General features: G+C 28.8%; 1 long non-coding RNA gene across 1 annotated transcript in view; it reads right to left on the minus strand.

Annotated features, from left to right (window-relative positions):
• Positions 1-22,652, minus strand: part of LOC142324984 (uncharacterized) — a 703,430-nt gene that overhangs the window by 674,010 nt on the left and 6,768 nt on the right. Inside the window, exon 2 of the long non-coding RNA XR_012756465.1 lies at positions 20,064-20,136. This is a non-coding gene — a long non-coding RNA (uncharacterized LOC142324984). The remainder of the gene's footprint in view (positions 1-20,063; positions 20,137-22,652) is intronic.

Raw genomic sequence — 22,652 nt, forward strand, 5'->3', positions numbered from 1 at the left:
GATAGTTTTATGAAAACATAATTTTAATGGAAAATTAAAACCAACAATTTTGGAAACTACGTACTTATTTATACATTAATCACTAAATTTATATTTATTAATAAATATAAAAAACATTAATGGATTTATAACAATTCATATTTACAAATATTAAAAAATTGTAACCTATATAAGCTTTCTCTCTACTTCGTGACAATTTAGTAGGTACAGTTCATAACATCATAAATAACTTAGCACTAATCTGTATTGTAATGAACTTTCGGATAAGCGACGCAAATTTAAAAATCCATACGCTGGTAATTTACCGATGTGCAAGAAAAAAGATACAATTAATGTTTTAGGCGATAAATTCTTCCACTGATTTTATAGGTATTCCCGGGGTTACAAAAAAGGCAATGTAAAGGAAGACATAATCAAAAGAAACTGGTTTTCTCTGGACAACTAGGAAATCATAAATAAAATTTAAACGGCTGAAATATAAAACCACCTCTAAATAATCATCTTCTCTCATGAAACTCTCAAAAGCAACTAAATCCGTACAGTTACAGCTTTCATGTTTTAAATTAACCTTTACTTGATAATACATGAATTTCGATGTACTTACACATATGCACACATTTGTGATTCCACAAGTTACTTATAAACTAAGCTTTCCAGTGAAAAAATATTGGAGCTCGTAAAATAAAGATACGAAATGAAAATAGAACATTAATATGTTAGTAAAAGAATGATTCAGGGGTAGAACGTTAAAATTTATAACTTTTTAATAAAAATATTAACTAAAACGATTCATAATTTGAAAATCTCAAAAGTACGCTAAGCGGCAAACCATTCGATTAGAATACTTCGAACATTTTGGATTAACCCTTGAAGTCCAGACGATATTAAAGTGGACATATTTGGAATTTTTCTATTCGATCGTTAATTTTTGCTTTAATACCTCCGGAATATCATCAGAAATAAATATTTCGTTCTGCACCAGTTGAAAAAGATGTGCTTAAATTTTTATTAAATAAAATTTTTAAAAATCGCAAAAATAACCATTTTTTCTCCATTTCCCTACATAAAATCGATAACTCTTCATTTCAGATAATAAATCGAGAAAGAAAAAAGTTTTTTTATTAAATTTTACAGACAATATCATCGGTTGCAAATCAAAAAATACGTTATTATTGATGCAAAGATAGCAATAACCGTCAAAAAAAGAAAGATTTTTTGGGAAATTTTTTCGATTTCTTATATTATACGTAAGACCTTCAGATTTTGTCAGATTTTGAAGAAGTTTTTTATATGATAAAGAAACACGAAAAATTTTTAAAAAATCGGTCTGACAGTTTTTGTACAATAATTTTGGAATTCAGATAAAAAATAGCTCGTGTGTACTTATGTACGCAGGTAAGAAGTTATACTTCTTTGGCGGGAATAAAAAAAATATTTTTTTTTACGCATTTAAACAAATTTTAACCGAGTCAAACGATCGATAGACGACATTAAATAACATGAATAAAGGTTTTAATAAATAACACATAAATTACATTAAATAATATTTTTTTTATACAGTTTAAAAAGTATTGAAGTATTCGTCGTCATATAAAATAAAGTTTATCGAATATATTTCGATTAGTTAGTTCCATTAATTCTTCGGATGACGATTGAATAAGCACGGGAGTTATCAGTGGCTTATGATAGAAAAATATCATACAAATGATTTTATTTTATAATAGTGTATTTTATCAAAAATTTTGTTTTTGGTAAATTTAAAATTATATATGCAAAATCAAGAATTTATCTGATGTGTACTATTTTCGGTGTCAATAAAAATATAATTTTAATCGTAAAAATGAATACTTACATAAATATAACCTCAAATCTTGATACACAATTATCACTATATATATATATATATATATATATATATATATATATATATATATATATATATATATACGCTACAAAGTATTTTATGAATATGAACAATACTCACAGTTTAAAATATCCGTCTTCAGAAATCTGTGTATGTAAATATATATTTATTACAACTCAATATCTGTTATGTTTACAACACGTGCTAATCACTTAATTGCACTGAACGACTGACTGAATTAGACATTACACACATGTGCGTGCAAACTGATCCATTTGGGTCTGCGCAAATCTTCATGGTGTGTTACATCGGCGCGCGCAACTTCCGTAACTTGTTGAAAATACACTCTGATTACGCCGAAAGAAGTATAACTTCAAAAATACGATTTTTCTTAATTATGTAGAGCATGAAATTAAGTCTCTAGATACTTTAAAATTTAATCAAATATGAAAGAGCACTCAAACTTTTAAATTCATTTTGAAAAATTTAAATCGGTTAATTAGGAGAGCCTAGGAAATCTTTCAAGCATACTTGCGTTTATTTGCTTTTAAACAAATTAAATATCTTCATGAATTTTTTTCTAAATTAATTTTAAAAAGCACAGCTTTAAAGTATTTGGAAAAACGCTTCTTTTTTTAAAAAAAAGTTTCGATTCGTTAAATATCTCCGGAGATATAACTGATCAAAGTTTCCACCATTGTGCAACAGTTGGAATAAATTATTATCGATAAATTAATAGACCGATATTTAGCAATAATTCACGTTTTCTAGTAGGGTAATTGAACTGTTTAGCTTACTAGATACCGATTTAAAAAAAAAAAAACAATAATTTTGTTTTTTAAATTTGCAAGTAGGTTAGAAAAATATATTTGATTACATTTTCATATCTAAAGACTTTATTTCAGGCCCTACAAAAATTGGAAAAATAATATTTTTTTTTTTTAGATCTAGATTGCAAAATTATTGTGAAAAACTGTCAGACCGATTTTGTTCAAATTTGGTGTGTTGTTTATCATATCAAAACGGTATCACATTTTACCTTTTGTAAGGCAAAATCTGAAGGATATATGTATAACTATGTGAAAAAATGTATAATATAAATATAATGTATAATAAAAAAATAAATAAAATTATAAAAAAATGTAATGTATAAGTACTACGAAAAAAGTTTTTTTTTTTTGACAGTTATTGCTATTTTTGGATCAATAATAACGTAGTCTTCGATTTTCAATCAATGATATTTTGTATAAAACTTAATAACAAAACTTTTTTTCTCTACCGATCTTTTCTTAAAATGAATTGTTATCGAGTTATTTAGAGAAATATGAGAAAAAACATGGGTATTTTTGCGATTTTTTTACATTCTGTTTAATAAAAATTTAAGTACACCTTTTTCAACTGGCGCATAACGAAATAATCATTCCTAATGATATTCCGGAGGCATTAAAGCAAAAATTAGCAATCATACAGAAAACTTCCAACCCAAAACAGATACCTCCTGGATTCTAACGACTACATTATATTTCAACTAATTATATACTGAACATTTTTCTTTCAAAAAAAATATAAAATACTGGTAATTTTATTTATTAGTTCTAAATAACAATTAAAATGATACATTTTTATTATTCTTATTAAATATGTTAATTAATCAGCAGAAATATTCGTTTTTCTTAATATATAATTATATTTTAGACTGAATGTCCATGTATATGTATACTTTAAAACTATATATACACCTCGCTTAAAACTCAAAAATTGCTAAACCGATATGACTGTATCGTTAACTTACTAAAATTTTCTGAATGTATGTAGCTGTTAAATTGTTAAGGTTCCGCATTAATTAATGAGAACTATATCTTAAACTGACCGCGAATGTTTTTACAGCTACCCTTTCTTGCGTAGTAATTTTTAAATTCTAAATAAATCAACTTCGATAATAGAGATTTGATTGTATTTCTTGCTATTGAAGTTGTAGCGTAAATATTGATCTCGTTAAAATATTTAATGAATTTAAATCGGTTATTATACTCGATTTACTAGCTAAATAGAACTTTTTAAATACAAATTTTTTAATGAAGCAAGTGACTATTCTATTTTAACCAGCGATATTTATATATCCTGTTTCATGTAATTAACGTTACCTCCATAAATAATTCAAAATATTAAATTCAAAGGTTTTACTGCGATACCGATTATCTCGATTATTCCGTTGTAAAAAGTTATCCGTTGTGCAAAATAACGCTAGAACAAAGTGAGAATTTTTTAAAAATCATTAAAAAAAATTAACTAAAAACTAGAAGTTAATTTATGCGATTAAAGTCCTATAAATATTTAGATTTAATTTTCTAAGCATTTGGCACCATTGGTATTAATATGTATAAATTAAAGTTCCACTTACCATTAATTTTAAAAGAATATATCCGAGTACGTTCGGAGTTACTACTCCATCATCAGGGATTTCTTATAAGATGTTATTCAAAAATCATATCTCATATGTATACTTATATTTAAATTAAAATTGTTACGATAATAATAATCGATCCTCAAGAAATAAAAAATAATTTATACGTCAATAGACTGTAACCTTATGTCCGTAAGATGTTTATGACTATCTTACGGATATGACGTTACAGTCTTATCGATTATTATGAACGTAACAATTTTAATTTAAATAAAATTATACACACGCATATGAATTTTGAAAAAACATCTTATAAGAAATTCCTGATGATGGAGTATTAACTCCGAAAGAACTTGGAAATATATATGACAATTGTTGCTAAGTGGAACTTTAATTTATACACTTGGAAATATTTATTATTTCTCACAAGAAATGTTTACGAGTAAGCTGTCCCCTCTTGAAAAAAAATATATTTTAGTCAATTATTGTCTCCTGGTGGTAATTTTGTAAATTTTCTTAATTTTCTTTTCTGTTTCCTTTTCTATTCCTTTCTGTATTGTATGTGGGTTCCAACTTATTTATTTTTTCGAACAGTTTGCTGAACTACATCGCTAATCCACGAGCATGGTGGCGTCTGCTAGCAGTTTTTAACGAATGAAATAAGATTTTTTTTTTTCTAAAACTGTACTAAAATTAAACTTTTAACAATCATAAGTAAAAATAAAAATACGAATTTAGATTAAAATAAATTACTAATGTGTCCTGTAACATTTCCATTTCACTCTTTAGCTTTTTGATGTTTTTGGAAAATGAAAAACATACTCCAAATAGACGTTTTAATATGCAGCACAATCCAATTATTGATTAATCAAACGAAGTACTCGTACATAAATACGTATGACTGAAGTTTAATTTTGTATCTAGCTTTTAAAATGACCGCCTGGTTTTTGTCTTCCTAAATTATAATTACCTGATTTTCAAATAGGCGAACCGGGGAAAGGAAAATGTAAATTGCAAACTGTTGGATAAGAAATTCATACAAATACTTATTTAAAAATTAATACCAACAAATACTAAAGATTAAGAAATACGCTAACAGTTCGAACAAATTCAAACAAGACGCACCTTCAATTACTTATAATTAAAAATTAGGCTACTATTCTAAAACTTTTTTAAAAAACAAAATTTTTACCTATTCAATTATTTTATGTCCTACTCAAAACACGAATATTAAAAAAAAAAAGTCCCAATAATTATACAAAATTTATCTTAATCTTTTTTTTTTGTTAGCATTTACCTTTTTTATTTATGAAAATACATTATTAATTAATAAAAACTCTTCATTATAACTAAATACCGCATTATTCATTATAAAATTTCATTCGATAAAAAATACTGTCTATCATGCGCTAGCGGCGTAGTTCATCAGACGGAGTTAAAAAAATAACAAGAAAGTCTGAACATAGGTACAAGGGAGAAAGAAAAAGAAAGTAAAAATAGAAAATAAAAAGAGAAAAACTATTTAAAGATGGTTAATCCTTTTGATATACATTGCTTAAATAGAATTTACTAGGCAAGATAAATCTATTTAAAATAAACATTTTCTGTAATTCATTCCTAAATAATCTTGATATTTGTTAAATGATGTACGTGTATATATTTCCATCAAACAAAATTAATAATTTAAATAATTTCCATACATCTTGAAAGAAATGCTAATAGTTTATTATTGTATAATTAATAATCAAAAATTAAATTATTTCTGTCACCGTGGCAACAGAAATAAGTTGTGAAAATTTTCTCGTCAAAGTTCTGTGTTCATCAGTTACCATAGTTACTACAATTCTGCCTTTTGTAATTTACTTACTTTTTCAGGCTTCAATAAAGCCTGAATATTTTAATTATTATTTATCAGTATTATTCTCAGATCTTATTATAAATACAATTTTTTTTCGTTTAAGGACAATTGAGATTTTAGAAGATTTTTCAATTTTTGATTCGCAAAAAAATGCTTAATTTTTTAAAACATAACTAAGGACTTAAAATGCTTATTTTTAGATATTTATGATTGTATGTTCGTATCTGTGCACGTGTGAGCGGGTAAACATAGCATAAACTTGCAGTTTTTTTTTTCATTTACGACCACAAAGGGAAATTATATTAGATATCTTTACCGAATTGTAATAAATATTATACTACAACAGTTTTCGCACTGCTATCTGACAACGTATGGTTTCCAGTTAACGTAAATAGGCCGATATGTTAGAAAATAAAATCTCAATATTACAACTTCTCTTACCCTTACAACGATAAACTTCCGTTTCGAGTAAGACAAGTCAATTGAATAAAAAACAGCTACCACTCTGATACGGTTTTAAGATTTTTTTTAACCAAATTATTCCGTGAAAATCGTTTCAAATCGTACTTGAAAAAAGAAAATTAAAACAAATTTTCAAAAGTTGTATAATAATATTTTATGTAGCTCATTAAGACGTTGTTGCTAAATAAAATTGTTACAGATTAGGATATGTAAGAAGTTTAGCATTAGCATACGAATATGTTCAAATTTTACGGATTATTTGCATATATAAAACTATATTATATTTGCACTTTCTTCAAAACTCTAATACGAGTACGTAGTTTAATTTTAGAAAAATTGAAAAATCCAGAATAATTTTTTTTGTTTCTTTTTTCGAATAATTTATTCTAATTATGAACTTAGTTTACAGGCATTTATGTTTCAACATAAAACACCGGTGTATAAATATATACATCAGCCTCGTCATTTCCTTATCGGTATACAGAAATGCTTCTAGGCCGATTTATATTTACACAGACTGTGATCTGTGTAAAACTTCAAAAACAGATTAAAAACTAAATTTAAAAAAACTATTTCTACAATAATTCATACACATTTAAATGTGTATGAATTATTGTGAAATTAAAGTACATAAAAACAGACAAATATTTGAACGTCATTTTATACATTGTTAATTTATTTATACATTACGGTTATTTATTTCAGGATAAACAAACACAAAATTAACGTTTTCGTTAAAATTACAATTTCAAATTTCTGAGATTATGCAACGTGTTAAGAAAAAAATCATACTTGATATAAAATTATTTTTCCAGTTAGTTCAATAACGTTCCATAAGGTGTCGCTATGTGTCAGTTTCACAGAGTTACTTATTGATATGACATATAGCAGCACAAGTTTTAAAAATAAACGTTTGGAAACAGGACTGGCTAAATTCTTTTAATTAATTTATTTACTCGGCTGTTATAATATGTGATTCCATGTAATATTGAGTACATGCATAAATACATGAGTTGTTGTCAGATTGCAATATTTCAAAAACTTACCGCCCGTAGTATATTATAACGACCGAAATACTAAATTCTCTACTTCAATTAGGCGCACTTAATATTTTTATCTCAAAAACATTCTCAAATGAACTCTAAATACATTCTAATGTACTTCAAATACATTACAAATAAACCCGCCGGTCGAGAACAGCAACTAGAGGCTTTAATAGTTATCGAACCGTTGGATATCATCCTGCAATCAGAAATACTTTTCATCAATCGGAATTTTTTTCGTCTCCAGGGATACTTTGTCTACAATACTACTCATCTTGGTGGCAGAATGCTTGGAGGTGCTGTGGTGATCATCATAAACGCGTTACGGCATCATCGTTACCAGAGTACAGGATAAATCACATCCTAGTCAACTCGATTGAGATTCAAGATTGGCTTGGACCGATCATCTACCTTTGGTCTACTGCCCTCCTCGTCACATGATGACGAATGACCTACTCTAAATTCTTCTCAACACTAGGTTCACGGTTTATCGCGGGAGGCGGCAGGAACGCGAAATATCTTCTGCGGGATTCTCGGTTGTTAATCACAGGAGGCAAAGCTTTGAAGGGCTGCGTTGTCAGCATGCAGCTGAAGATAATGTATGGAATGCAATCTACCTACTGGCCGTCGAATCCGATTATGATCCCGTGCTTTTAGATTTCTTTGTCATTTCAGGCCTGTCACTGAGGGTCAAAATAACTACTATATAATGTCCAACAATTCAGCTCTTCTGGTCACTGTCAGGACAGTGATAAGGAGGAAGAACATCACAACAACAAGACGGACTGGGTCTTGTATCGAGACTGGATTGAAGACATCATTTTAAGTGTTCCACCAACATTGCTGTTGAAACGCAGAACCTTAACACGATCCTGCAGGAGGCTGCGTGGCGCTCGACAACACCCGAGACTACACACAAGGGACCGAGACTAGAGACATGGGCTACCTAAGGAAGGTGATAGATCTCATCGCTATTAATAGGAGGATCTGGAGGTGGCAATGCTACAGGAGACCTGAAGATAGGACCTCTCTGAACAGAGCTGCTCACAGGCTGAAACGCGTGTTGAATCTATTAAGAACGAGACATTTAAAATCTAGCTTGAGGGACACTCCCCTTCATGTAACGATGTTAATCCTTATGGAGGGCCACCAAGAACTTTAAGCGGCCTCCACTCATATTTCCTCGTTTAAAGGTGTCGAATGTGTAATGAACTTGGAGTGACAAAGTAAACGCTAACCAATTTGCTAAGTAGCAAATTGGTTACCTGATCAAGATCTTTCAATTACTTAAGTTACAAAGTGCTGGACTGGATGGAATCCTTGAATTCTTGGACAGCTCGATTCCTTTGAGTTTTCCTGTCACGCCTTTTCCCACAGCAGAAGTTTGCAAGTGATCAGGAAGAAAGGAAATTAAAAGAAGGCCCCAGGATTTGACCTAGTTACTAACAATATCCTGCTCATGCTTCTTCCAACGCCATCCGGCACGTAATGCATCTCTTTAATGTCATACTATGGATGATGTATTTTTGAATGGAATGGAAGGTTTCACAGATTAGAAGATATTTGAGAGAGGTTTCTTTGGAGGCCAATTTTAGAGGAAGCTCAAGTCATTCCTAATCAACAGTTCGGCTTCCGTACTGACACTACACTATTAAGCAAACGCATAGGCTTGTTAATGTTATTAGCAAGCGTCTTGAGAAGAAGAAGTACTTTCAGCTGCCTTCCTAAATCTCCAGCAGGCCTCTGATAAGGTATGGCTATCTGGCTCACTATACAAATAAAAAAAGTGTTCCCCTCAACCATATTACCTAGTTCTGCGTAGCTACATGAACGGACGATTTTCCCAATTGAAGTATGAACAGGAGCTGTCTTTGTTCTTTGACATTAAGTCAGGCGAACCCCAAGTCTCAGTTATGGGTCCTGTTCCATACCATCTACACCATCTATTCTTCATCTTCACTGCGAACCTTCCAACTGCAGACAACATCACCGTTGCTTCTTTTGCTGACAACACTGTTATTCTAGCTGTCAATATGGACCCAACTGTAGCTTCGATTATTCTGTGATCTGGGTTAGGCCAAATCAATAGGTGGGTGGGAAAATAGAAGATAAGAATTAATCAAGCAAAGTCGAATCATGTGACATTCTCTATAAGGAGAGAAGAATATCTGCGGGCGAACCTAGATGGTATTTTAATACCGAAAGCGTTAAGATACCTTTACCTGGATTGTCACCTAACATGGGAGATTCATTTACGGGCAAAAAGGAAGCAATTAAACGTCAAGGTTAAGGAAATGTACTGATTGTTGAACAGGAAGTCCCAGTTTAGGCCAGAAGCATTAGACATGAAACAGGCGATTTTTCGGAAAAATTCGTACCACTCTGTAATTTGGCATGGTGATAAAATCGATGAAAACTAATGTTTCTAACAAAAAAATTACATGAAACAGGTTTCAAAAGAGGGAGGAAAATGAAAAAATGGCCCGAGTTACCGGCGGAAATCGCGTATATAGCTCAGCCGGAAATCATTTTAGAAAAAAATGTCAAAGAATGAAGTTTTAGGTAATCGCTTAACCTATAAACTGGGTCGTTGTACATAAAGATTCAATAATTAGGTCACGTGCAATACTTAAAAAAGTGCGAAAAATGGATCTGACGTTTGAAACTCAGTAGCTTTTTTATTTTTTTTTCTCAAAACATTTCAAATTTTGGGAAAGATAACTCTAATTTTTTCCAAAAGTAACCTCCAGCTGGATGCTGTAAGTTAATTTATCATTGCAAAATAACTACTTTGCATAAAAAACACGAAACCATAACTTTTGAGCATACAGGGATTTTTGGGTCTACTTGGATTAAATTAAAAGACGAGACAAAATGTGACTTTTTCTTGTCAAAAACATTATTTTTCAGCTTATTTTTCTCTATTTTTTTATAAATGTTTATACCTCGGTAAATAATCAATGTATTCAGATGAAACCAAATACATTTGAAAAACTTTATTTTACCTTTAATTTAAGCTTAAAAATTAATCGGTTCAGTAGTTCCCAATATATTTTCAATAATGTGTTATTTAAATTGCGAAAAAATTACTGAGAATGATAATGAGGATGAAGTTAGAGAACGAAGATGATGAGGGCATTAAATAGAATATGAACTGATAGAAACAGATATGATTTAAGTAATGAATGCACTCTTCACGCCATCTATATGCATTTTAATAAAAAAATTGTTTTTACTAACAAATCATAATTTCCAGGTAAATAAAGTTACACGATAAACGTTCTTTATAAGAAAGAAATAGATGTTACTTGATTTTCTGGGTGTGAAAAACCACATTCAAATTTGCAATTCTAAAATGATTGACTGTTGATACTTAGGTTTTATTATAACTGGCAAGAATTTCAGTTCAGTTTAACAAGAATCTGTTTCTGAAACAACAAAAAAAAACCAGTGGTGCCACGGACCTGCCAGCAGGAACATGATCACGATGATTAACAATACATTTTTTAATTTATAGAAATATTTGAGACGGAGATGAAGGACAAGCCAGGAATGATATTTTGCAGTGGTTTTTAAATTACAGATAAAGACTGCATATATTTTATAATATGATAAATTATTATCATTTATCCCGGTAAATGCTATACCTGTCTTTTTTGTGTAAAAATGTTATATCTGTTCAGTTTCTATTGGAAAAAAAATAAAGAACACAGGAAACATAGAGAAAATTGGGTGTTGACTACATCTAAGTAGAAAAATGTTTAAAGGGTAGCATAATAAAGCAACCTTCTCAACCATTAGTAAAAAATAGATAATTATTATTACAATAAAAATAATAAAAAATTATAAAAATTCTTCCTTAATAATGACAAACAGATTTATTTCCTTTCTTAATAGTTAATTTTTTTCTTTTATCACGATAAAAGAAAAAAAAAACAGGTATCTAATACTCTTTAATGAAATAAGTTTTACTTCTAATATGAAATACAAGCGCTATTTTCTCTCACAATTCACTTTGAATATTTAAAATCAACTAGTCATGACGGAAAAACTACCAAAAAGTTATGCATTTATTACTTTCTTAAACTTGACAAGTTAGCAACAAAAAGAAGTACGAAAAAATCGCGTGATACATTGCAATTATATTGTATAAAATAAGAATATCATGTGCCATTCTGTCTTTATATCTGTTATGCACAACGTTACATTGTGTTTCGTGATTCATTAGTATAATCATAGTAATCCAAGTGAAAAAAAAAGAAAATATATATATATACACAAAAATTATTAATGCCTACCATTTTACAAATAGATTTACGACAATAGTAGTAATATCTGGTGATTAGAGTTTCTTTTCTAACTTTCTTTTAATGAAAAAATTCACAAATATATTAGTACATACATATAAATGTTTATTTATATAAAAGTAGGGTAAAAGAATACAGGAGCGAGAACAGAGCTCGCTTTCGACGAACGCAACTTTAAAAATAATAATGTTTTAGAAAAAAAGAATTTTAATGTATTTCCAAGAGAAGTTCTCGAAAAAATTTATTAAGAAAAAAAAACAATTTCACGTTTCGTATGCACACAATGAGTAAACGGATTTTAAAAATTAGATAGAACAAAACGTTTTAGGCGAAAAACTCTTGTAATCAATATAATAATTCATTTTATTAGATTTTGATTTTATACACAAAATCCCAAAACCAAGTGCCTTACTTTTGCTGGCGACATCATTTTACTGTCTGAAAACATAGAAATCGCAGCCCGATAACTCAAAATCCTTAAAAGAATTGCAGCTAAATCTGGCCTCCAAAGTTTTCTCTGAAAAATCATAATTCACAACAAACATTAAAGACTCTCCCAAACGTATTAGAATCAACGACGATCAAATGTCTAGTCAGAAAATTCAAGTACCTCGGGGAAATCATCACGCCAAAGATCTATGAAAAAGAATCAATGAACGAACAAGCACACAACCTGCAACTCGCATAGCAACTCACCCGAAACAACTACAATAAAAAATTCAAATCCATCAACGCCAAGATCTGTCACTACAAAACCGTCAACCGACCCAAATCCTTGAATACCGCAGAACGCCTAGGATCACTAACAAAACGCGACATCCAAGTACAGAAGGCAAAGAAAGAAAAATTTTCAGAAAAATTCTAGGCCCAAGGAAAACCGATGATAACTCAAACTATGAACCGACAAGGAACTCTACAAACACTACAAAACTTACCGACGTAATCCGAAAACGTAATCTAATTTTATGGACATATTTCTCGCATGAAAAACTTTTCTTTTTCGTGTTCAGCCTTCGATAATTACCTTTCAGATAATACTTCAGAGCATGATATGTATTAGTGTAAATGAAGTGCAGTCTTGTACAGTCTCAGTTTGACCATTCCTGAGATGTGTGGTTAATTGAATGAAACCCCACCGGTATCCACGATCTCGTATTCAAATCCGTGTAAAAATAACTGACTTTAGTAGGACTTGAACGCTATAACTCGACTTCCAAATCAGCTGATTTGGGAAGATGCGTTCACCACTAGACCAAAGCCGGTGGGTTTCGCATGAAAGACTAACAAAACGCATCCTCACTTTCATAAAAACTTAAAAGAACAATAGAAGGATCGATGATATCCGTGAAGATATGAAAAAAATAAATATCACCGATGAAGAAACACATTTCAAAAAACCGAAAATCAAGAATTTCAGTGAGTTTCAAGGAATAACAAAACAAAAAAGAAGTAAATCCTAAGAAAAAAAAAATTAATAGATTTGTTTAAAGATATTGAAAAATAAAGTATAACTTTTATGAAAGTAATGAAAAAAATTGCTTCTCATTTAGGGTTTAGAATATAATATGGATGCTAAAGCTAATTTAATTTAACAGCCCTTTAAATGAAGAAGAAAAATACAAAAAAAAAAAATTTTAATAGTAAAAATTAAGTTAGAGGAAAAAAAATTTTTTAATCTTTTAGAAGTGAGAAATAATTTTTTTGAAAATTTTTCTAAAAATAAGAATCATAAAGCTTAACAAATTTTCTTAACTAAAGTTTTCTTTAAATCTAACACCTCCTTCAACAAAGACTAAAGTAAGAAAAAGAGAATTTTCAAAAAACTTTTTTGCATTTTAGGTTCGAGTTCTAGAATTTTAAAATCTGCAGATCTCATTTAATATATTTTTTTTTAAATGATGCAGAGCTATATATAAGAAGTATAAACTTTCAAAATATTTTGAAAAAAAAAATTCTAAGTAAAAGGAGATAAAGAAAAAGAACAAAAACAAATATTTCACTTTTAAGAGATGGGGGTTGACTTTTTTTTTATTAAAATGATTTTGTATTATATATATACACTGTAGGTTAACAAATCTGCTTTAATAATTTTCTCTAAAATGTCTCTAAAAAAAATCTAAATTAGTTTTTCCGCAATATCCCCAAATTTTGAAAAAAAACAATATGATCAATGCCCCATATAAAAAAATATTTGATCCAAATCTGAAGAAAATCATTTTGGTTAATCCCAAGATATAAAACCAAAACCAGTTTGACATATATGTAAATATATAAATATATACAAATTTTTTTGGTCTAGATGAACTAGTGGGATCTTAAAACATAAAGATTAGTAAAATAAAAACTAATACCCCATTTTTGTCATGACCACTGTATTTCCCTCTAATATAGCTGTTTAATTCCTGTTTTTATTGCTTCTTTAAAAGTTTTTAATGTATAAAAACCGTCATTTCACTGGTAGAAAGTTATATCATCTCATTTTTACATACCTCAGCTCTGTAGTGTTACCTAAGAAGTGTTCGGAATGCAATTTTGTAACCAATAAATTTTAATTGATCTATTGCATAATAACCAGTCTCCCAAGATCAGCTTATTTCTTAAACTCCCAGGAAAGATACCCAACTGACACAATACAAGCTGATGTCTGATATTACATCGTGTAGTACATGTTTATGGTACTATGTAATTTATCCAAGGCTGTACATTATTTCAGTGATGAATAAAATACAACCCTGGATCATTGAACAAAGAAAACTTATTGTAATGAGGCCAAAATGAGGTTTCCTCATTCACTGAATAACTGTAAAAGGGAAGATATAATAAAATTATGATTAATCAGTTAAATTAGAAGTAAAGTTTGCTGACTGGTTGGAAAGAACATGTAGAATAAACATTCTGATTGGCAAGGCTATGAAACCATTAGTAATGTTATTGCAGTAGGAATAAATAAATCGTCCTTAAAGGATGACAATGATAGTTTTTTATTATTTTTAGATTCGACATTACCTGATCCCATGTCTTCCTACAAAAAAAAAGAAAAAAGAAAAAAAAAACAGAAAAGATATTTTACAGATTGTTGTTTTAACGAATAACTGAAAAGTTTACTTTAAAAATAAAACAATAAAAAAATATTCTGCTTCACAGTTAAGAAGTACATCATGTGCAATTGAGAATCGGGTTATACAAGCCAGATTTTATTTAAAGACATAAAGATCAGTCGTAAACTCTCTTCATTAAAATAAAATTTTATGGGATAGATTAATTTCCATTTCTCATAAAATTTCAAATAGCAAACAAATGTCTAAGATCTTTATGGAAGCCAATAAAAGCGAGACAACAGAACTATGAATCCCTATACACATTTCTCACTATCTACCTGAATTCTTTATTCTTAATCCCTTTTTCTGCATTTTGATTCTGTATCCGGTTCAGTACCCTCCTTAGTTTATGCTAAAAATACAGGGACGCAGGGCCAGAGTAACTTATGATTCAGTAGGGTGATTTGGTGGGAGTGGAGGAGTAGTGGACAATTTAGTTACCCAAGAACTTTTTTCTGTCCATTGATTGAACAAAAACCACATTGCCTAAAATAAATATAAGGTAGTCAAATCTCTAATCCCTGAAACACAAATAATCATTACAATAGCAGGTATCCTACTTTTTATCATATTAAAGTTAATTTCAATATTTACCTTTCCTTAGAAATGTTACACGTAGGTCCTTTAATTCTAGTATTAATTATTTAACAATGGATGCTTTAAGATACAACACATGAATCTAATTCTTTTTCAATATTTTCCCACAAGCTTCCCTCTTCTCCAATTAAAATATTAAATAAAAGATCAATGCCATGATCTGCCACTACAGAACCGTCAACCGAACCGAATCCTTGAATACCGCAGAAGGATCACTACAAAACACGACAACCAAGTACAGAACACAAAGAAAGATTCTCAGAAAAATTCTAGGCCCAAGGAAAGCCGATGATAACTACAAACTTTGAACCGACAAGGAACTCTACAAACAGTACAAAACTCACTGACGTAATCCGAAAACATAATCTAATTCTATGGCCATATTTCTTGCATGAAAAACTTCTTTAAACCTCTTTATTTGAAACTTTATCCACCTATCTAGCTACCAAAATGCAGCTACATTACATTAAAAAAAAATCTTTCCCTTTGTTTTCCTGCTGTCCATATTTTACCTCAAACAGAGTTAAAATATGACTCGGTTGAGGTAAGTTTATTTGATTACTTACACACTCCTCACAATTCCAGAAAATGGGCAAGAAAGATAGTTCTTTTGAAAAAAATGAGAAATAGATCTGCTTTGATTAACTTTTTAATTTCTGTTGCAGCTTATATTTAATAAACTGATCAATGCAAATCACTGATAAGTAAGAGGTTGACTTTCCATAACTAAAAATTCTCCTATCTCACAAGACTGGTGTCTACAACTTGGATTAGACATTGAACTACACTTTGGTGAAGTTGTTTTCCTCATACTGCAGTTTCTCTTAGGGTAGATTGTCCTCACCATCGATCTCCTTTTCTTATCCTTGATTCTGTCTTATCCTTTGGACGGAGTGGTTGTGTGAGTATAAGTCAAACATTGCTATATCCATGCTGAGGTTGCAGGGAATATAGGAGTGAATCTTTGGCGTAATCTATTGAGGGCTGTCTCTGATTGGCACTCTGTTTCACAATCAGGGGACTGTACAATAAGCCTTATGGCTGAAGTGTCTATTATGTAAAGGTGGAGCTATAATAAACATAACACCAAAACATTTAGCTTAAAAATTAAGGTTCTCTTCTAAAACATTTCAACAGATTTCTGTAATTCATTAAAATCCATTCATTTCAGATTTTATTAACCTACCTAGTTTTCAGCAATCTACTGTTTTGCAACATATCAAAAACCTCTATTCTCTTTTGCTATACTTTTATAATTACAGATTTATAATATATTTTTCACTGCCATAAAGCCATTTACAAGCCATATATTTCTTTTTTTAGAAATTTCTAAAGATATATTTTGATACTAGCAGACATCTTTATGCATGAAATCAGTTGTTTCTTGTTTAATTCTGACTTTAATTATATCCTCTGTTTGTTTATCATTTAAAATTTTACTATTTATAAAACAACATTGTGGTTCTACCATAACATTTAATTTTCATTATACTCCTTTTTTTAAGTTCAATGTTTTCTCTATGTTTCACAATTTTTGTTGCATTATTAATTACTTACACATATTCTTATTATGATAATAAACATGGATTGTTAAAATTAATCAAAATATTCCAGAAAATTGTGTTTTTAAAAATTTCACCATAAATAAAAAAGGTTTTCTAGAATTATTTCTACGGTGACAAAAATTATATTAAAAATAATTTTTAATTTAAATTAAAATAAAATTCAATAAATTTTTAGTTAAAAAAATGAAATTAAAATACAAAATATGTGATAATTTTACAACATACAAAGCAATCGTAAGTAAAAGTCTAAGTATGTAATAAATTTTAAGTACAACTTTCATTATTATCATATTATACTAAATTTTCACTTATATAAAAGAGATTAAAAACAATCACTAACCTATAATTTGGTTATTTTACTAAAATGAAAAACTTCTTACATTAGCCTTAATCTGACCAGGATTTTCCGCTTTACTACAGCTATTAGCAATAAAAAAAAAATACATGGACTTTCACTTTTTAAAGACTGACTGAGGAAAATAAAAAAAAACAAAATTTTTTTATGTTTTTCAGGCTCAGATAGTCAAAATTTACAAATAAGTGCTTTTTCTGCCTTCCACGGATTAGGAAGAAGAATCTAACAAATATTTACAATCATTTTGATAAAAAGATATTAAACTACATACCAAGTTCATATAATATACTAATGTTATTGTTTTTTTTTAGCAACACAACTTACTAAAAAAAGAGTTTTACAATTAATTATGCTTTATTATTTATTTATTAAACATCCTGAAATGACTAGCCAATTAATATAATGTTTTGTGACTTAGATTCTAGATCAGCTAATCTCAGGTATGATTCCCACCAAGAAGCATTTTCTCATCTATCATTTCATCCACTTCATCATCTTTAATACTTATAAAATAACTGCCATAAACTTTTCTCTTCTCTAAATCATCATAACAAATAAAAAAAAAATAATAAAAATTTCTAGACTTTCTTTTATGAGAATCAAATAATTGAAAGTCTATTTAAATGCTAAATGCTGGATTTCAAATTTCTTGGATGATTGGTTTAGACAAATAAAAGGGTATTCATTTAAAACACCAACATTTGGTATTGCAAATTAATACCCAAATGTTAGATAAATGTAATTTGGATTTTACAAATCCAAATGTTGAATTTGTAATTTATATAATATATCCTGTAAATTTAAAAATCTTAATACTGTTAACAGTTAATCTCTTATCAAAATTCCAAAATATAATTCAGCTCTTTTGGATTTTATGTCATTATCAGCAGTTACATGTATCTGTACAAAAAGTTAATTGAAAACAACTATATTGTCAAGTTGAGGCATCTTCTTCAAAATTAAATGTTTTATGGAGCCTTAGAATATTTGACAATGAAAAAAATGAATTTTTTAAATTAATTTTTTTACATATCTTTTGATGGTGGAGTAAAATTTACAAGTGACAGAGTTGTGTTTTAGGGTTTTTTTTGTAAAAGAAATATTAATATTATTATTTTTATTCTACTGAATAATTATGGCTAAATTTATAAATTCCTCTTTATATATCATTTAAAGTCCCGCTATTATTTTAATAACTTATTTGAAGTACAATTATATTATTTTACAATTTTTCTTTCTTGAAAAAGCATTACAGGTGATAACTGACTATGTACCAAGTGATTTATATAAAACTTATGATTTCCTTTATGCACTTATTTTATGAATAGTAATGTACAAACTATAGCACTAAAAAAATATGAAAAAGATAATAACAAAAAGCGACGTGTTGCCTGGTGAGAACCATTCATTGATCATGCATAATTTTTTATTTCAAATCATCTAATATCTGAGGGAATGCATCATGACTCTTGTTTTCAGGTAACTCTAAAGGAAAACATCTGATGGAGTTACATCAGGTAATCTTGGTGGCTACAAGTTAATGGACATGATGCAATCATCAAAGAAACTTTCGATCAATGCCATTGATTCTCATAATATGATATATATCTCTGTGCTGTTAAAAGTACCTTTGATATAGTTCAATCTCATAGAGTTATTTAACAATTTCTTGAAAATGTGGAAGTACTCTGTGGTGTTCAAAGTTACTTAAAAACATAACTGGACCCATATTTCTCTCGCTGATACTGCACCCCACACTGAGAGTTTCAGTGAGTGCACAACCTCTTCATAAATTGCATTTGAATATTGTGCAAACAAATCAGTGTGATCTGCAAATTGGTATAGCCAGACAAGTAAAACTAGGTTTCATCTGTGAACCAGGTACTGGACAGTATGCCAGGATTTGCAACAACAGTCACCTGAAACCAACATCAGTATTGCATCTTTTAGCTTTTTTGGATTCCAACAATTCATGAATAGGCATGATCTTTATGGTCTTAGCTTACATTTCTTCACAGCTCTTTTACATATTGATTCTGAGAGTCCACTCTTCTGAAATAATTATCTTAATGCATTATTGGATGATCACAGTCGTTTCATCTGAACATCCAGAGTAACTTCTGGCAGTTTAGAGGAACAGTGTTTTTCAGTTTCACTCTACCAGTTTTTCCAACTTTCAAATCAACACTAATTTTATGTTTCTGTTTGGCCTAACACCAAATTCAATCTGGTATCCTTTTACACCACTATGACCAAATTTATTAAACAGAGATCTTGGTTAATAAACGGACCTCAAATCACAGTGACAGTACTGAAACTATAACAAAACAGTTATAAATACAGAGCTACTAGCTGATAAGTTTGTCATTTCAAGGTACATAAATGAAACAGCTGTTCTAATGATTAATCAAGAAAATCATTAGTTTTATAAGTATCACTCTGTAGAATAACCTAGTTTTGTAAGTAACCTAAGTGGTTTGGTAAATTAATGTTGATTTTTTCATACTTACAGTATACATTTTTCTATGTAACATATTATCCTGTTCAGAATTCCACAAGCAATGTTCTACAGACACATACACCCTAAAACAAGAAAATTTGTATCAGTTTACACCAAATTTAAAAATGATATATATCTTAAATGAATTCTTATTAAAATAATCTAGAAAAGAATGGCTTTTGGTTTGGTGCATAACATGATATTTTTTTACAAAATTATAACAGCATAATTCACATTTTTTTGCTTCAAACTACAATTTATGTTTTAGGTTTCGCTGTAACATTATATTCCTAGGTGTGTTTATACATCTTAAAACTAAGTGAAATTAATTTCAAACATTCAACGTAGATACTTAAAGCAAATGTACTCATTAATAACTTGTTTCAATTTCTCTTTATTGCAGGTTAATAGATCATCAGCTGAACAATCCATCTTCAAATGAAATATAGAATTTATTTTAAAATAAAATCAAAATTTGAATGTATCATTAATACACTAATACAAATTTAAAAAAAATCATAGGTCTTAATAATTTAAAAGATAGAAAAAAGATCAAAAAGCAAAAAGGGAGTGGTACCAAAAAATATTGTAAATGTAATAAGAAAGTTCCTAGAAATGTGAAACAAAAAAAGAAATATACAAAAAAAAGAAAGTATAGACAAAAAAAAACATTTATTGTAGGTAAGATAATCAGTAAAGAATAAATGTAACAATACATGTAAAATATTGTTGTACAAGCCACATTTTATAAAAATAGAAAAAAAAACAATTAATAATCACTAATTTTTATTTGCATTTTATTACAAATAAAAAAATAAATTTTTAGTTAAGAAGAAAGGGATTCATATTTTATCTATCTGAATTTCTCTGACCTCATATAACAGATTAAAGCTTAAAAATAAATGTATTTTAGAATAAAATATTCAAGAAATTTAGAATAATAGGTAGTTGATCAAAATGATGAAAATGATAAAAAAAGGCTGAAAATCTAATTTGAAGATAATTTTGAAACTGTAGTGTGCTGTTCTTTTAATGAAATGACATACCTGTCATGTTAATTAAAAAACCCACATAGTGTTTAGTCAAATACTCTGGTAGTTTATCTATGTTGGATTTTTACATATATTTAATGAATGTTTTTCTTTTTTACAACTATAGTATGTTAGAGGATTTTTTTCATATAGTTTGAATGAGTTGATTTTGCAGAATTTTTTATATGTTATTTGTAAAATTCTAATATTATGGTTAAGCTTAGTCTGATTGTTTCATTTCTATGAGGTAATATCTTCGGTGTTTTTTAAGCAGTGTTTGATGTAGTCTTTATATTTATTATTGAATTTACATCCATCCTTCCCATTGCACTATATAATTCAATTACTGCGCGCCTTAATTTCTATAAAAATAAGGTAATAATTAAGAAAAAGAAGAGTTAACAATATTTTTAAGAATTACGTTGATATAAAAAAGGCTAACGACCAAGAAAAGAAAGCACCAATTAAAACAGAAATGAGAAAATAACGCTTCCAATCCCCGCAGCTTATTAATTTAACTTGAAAGATGTAACGAATGGACTAAAAGAAAATCTTTTATTTCATGCTGGAGTACCCAAGGAAAGAGAATAAAAATGCTAAGTTTACTGACATAGTTCTGTTGAAATTAGTAATGAGTAAAAATAAGTATGCAAAACTGATGATTTAAGAAGTAAATTAGACGTAAAGGTATTTTACAATTGGATGGAAATATGTAGGACGAATGTACCGCAGCAGATTTCCTAAAATAGTAGTATTTTACATCTTGCAACAAGAAGCAACATGGGAAGGTCACAAATGCTGGAAGTACATATGCAGTTGAAATGAACAAGTCACTTATCCCTTCAAAGATGATGATGATGTTTTTTTTTTAATATTATTTGTATTCCACATCATTTTAGACATGGAAAAAACATTTTGTACACTGTTTTAGCGAATAGTTACAAAATCTATTTAAAAAAAAAAAATAAACATGCTTCTGCTACACATGGGTGTTTGTCATCATCAGTGTGTAGTATGGATTCATTGCTGTAAAGAAAAAAAAAATTAAAACAAACTAAATCAAATAATAAAAAATAGAAGAAATTAAGAAGTTAAATCATTCCGAGTAAGAAGGTAAACTGGATTCATTTTCATAATTTGATGATTCTGGAACAATCAGGATGTATCAGTCTGAATGATTAAAGATAATGAAATTAAAAAAAGGTGTCAATCGTCAAAGCCATCTTTAATAAAGATGTTTAAAAATAAATGTATTTATGAATAAAATATTCAAGAAATTTAGAGTAATAGTTTGTTGATCAAAATTATGAAAATTGTCAAAAAATGCTCAAGATCTAATTTAAAGATAATTTTGAAACTGTATTACACTGTTTTTTTTAATGAAATGACAGGTATGTACCTGTCATAAGTTAATTAGAAAACCTTCATAGTGTTTAGTCAAATACTCTGGTAGTTATTAAAGTTAAACGGTTTTTGATGAACTTTCATTATATATCACCTCTACTAAAAATGTACAGTCAATATTACTTAAAACTGAATAAAAAAGAACATTTTTACTATGACAAAAT

The sequence above is a fragment of the Lycorma delicatula genome, chromosome 5, assembly GCF_047948215.1.
Source record: "Lycorma delicatula isolate Av1 chromosome 5, ASM4794821v1, whole genome shotgun sequence".
Taxonomy (NCBI): domain Eukaryota; kingdom Metazoa; phylum Arthropoda; class Insecta; order Hemiptera; family Fulgoridae; genus Lycorma; species Lycorma delicatula.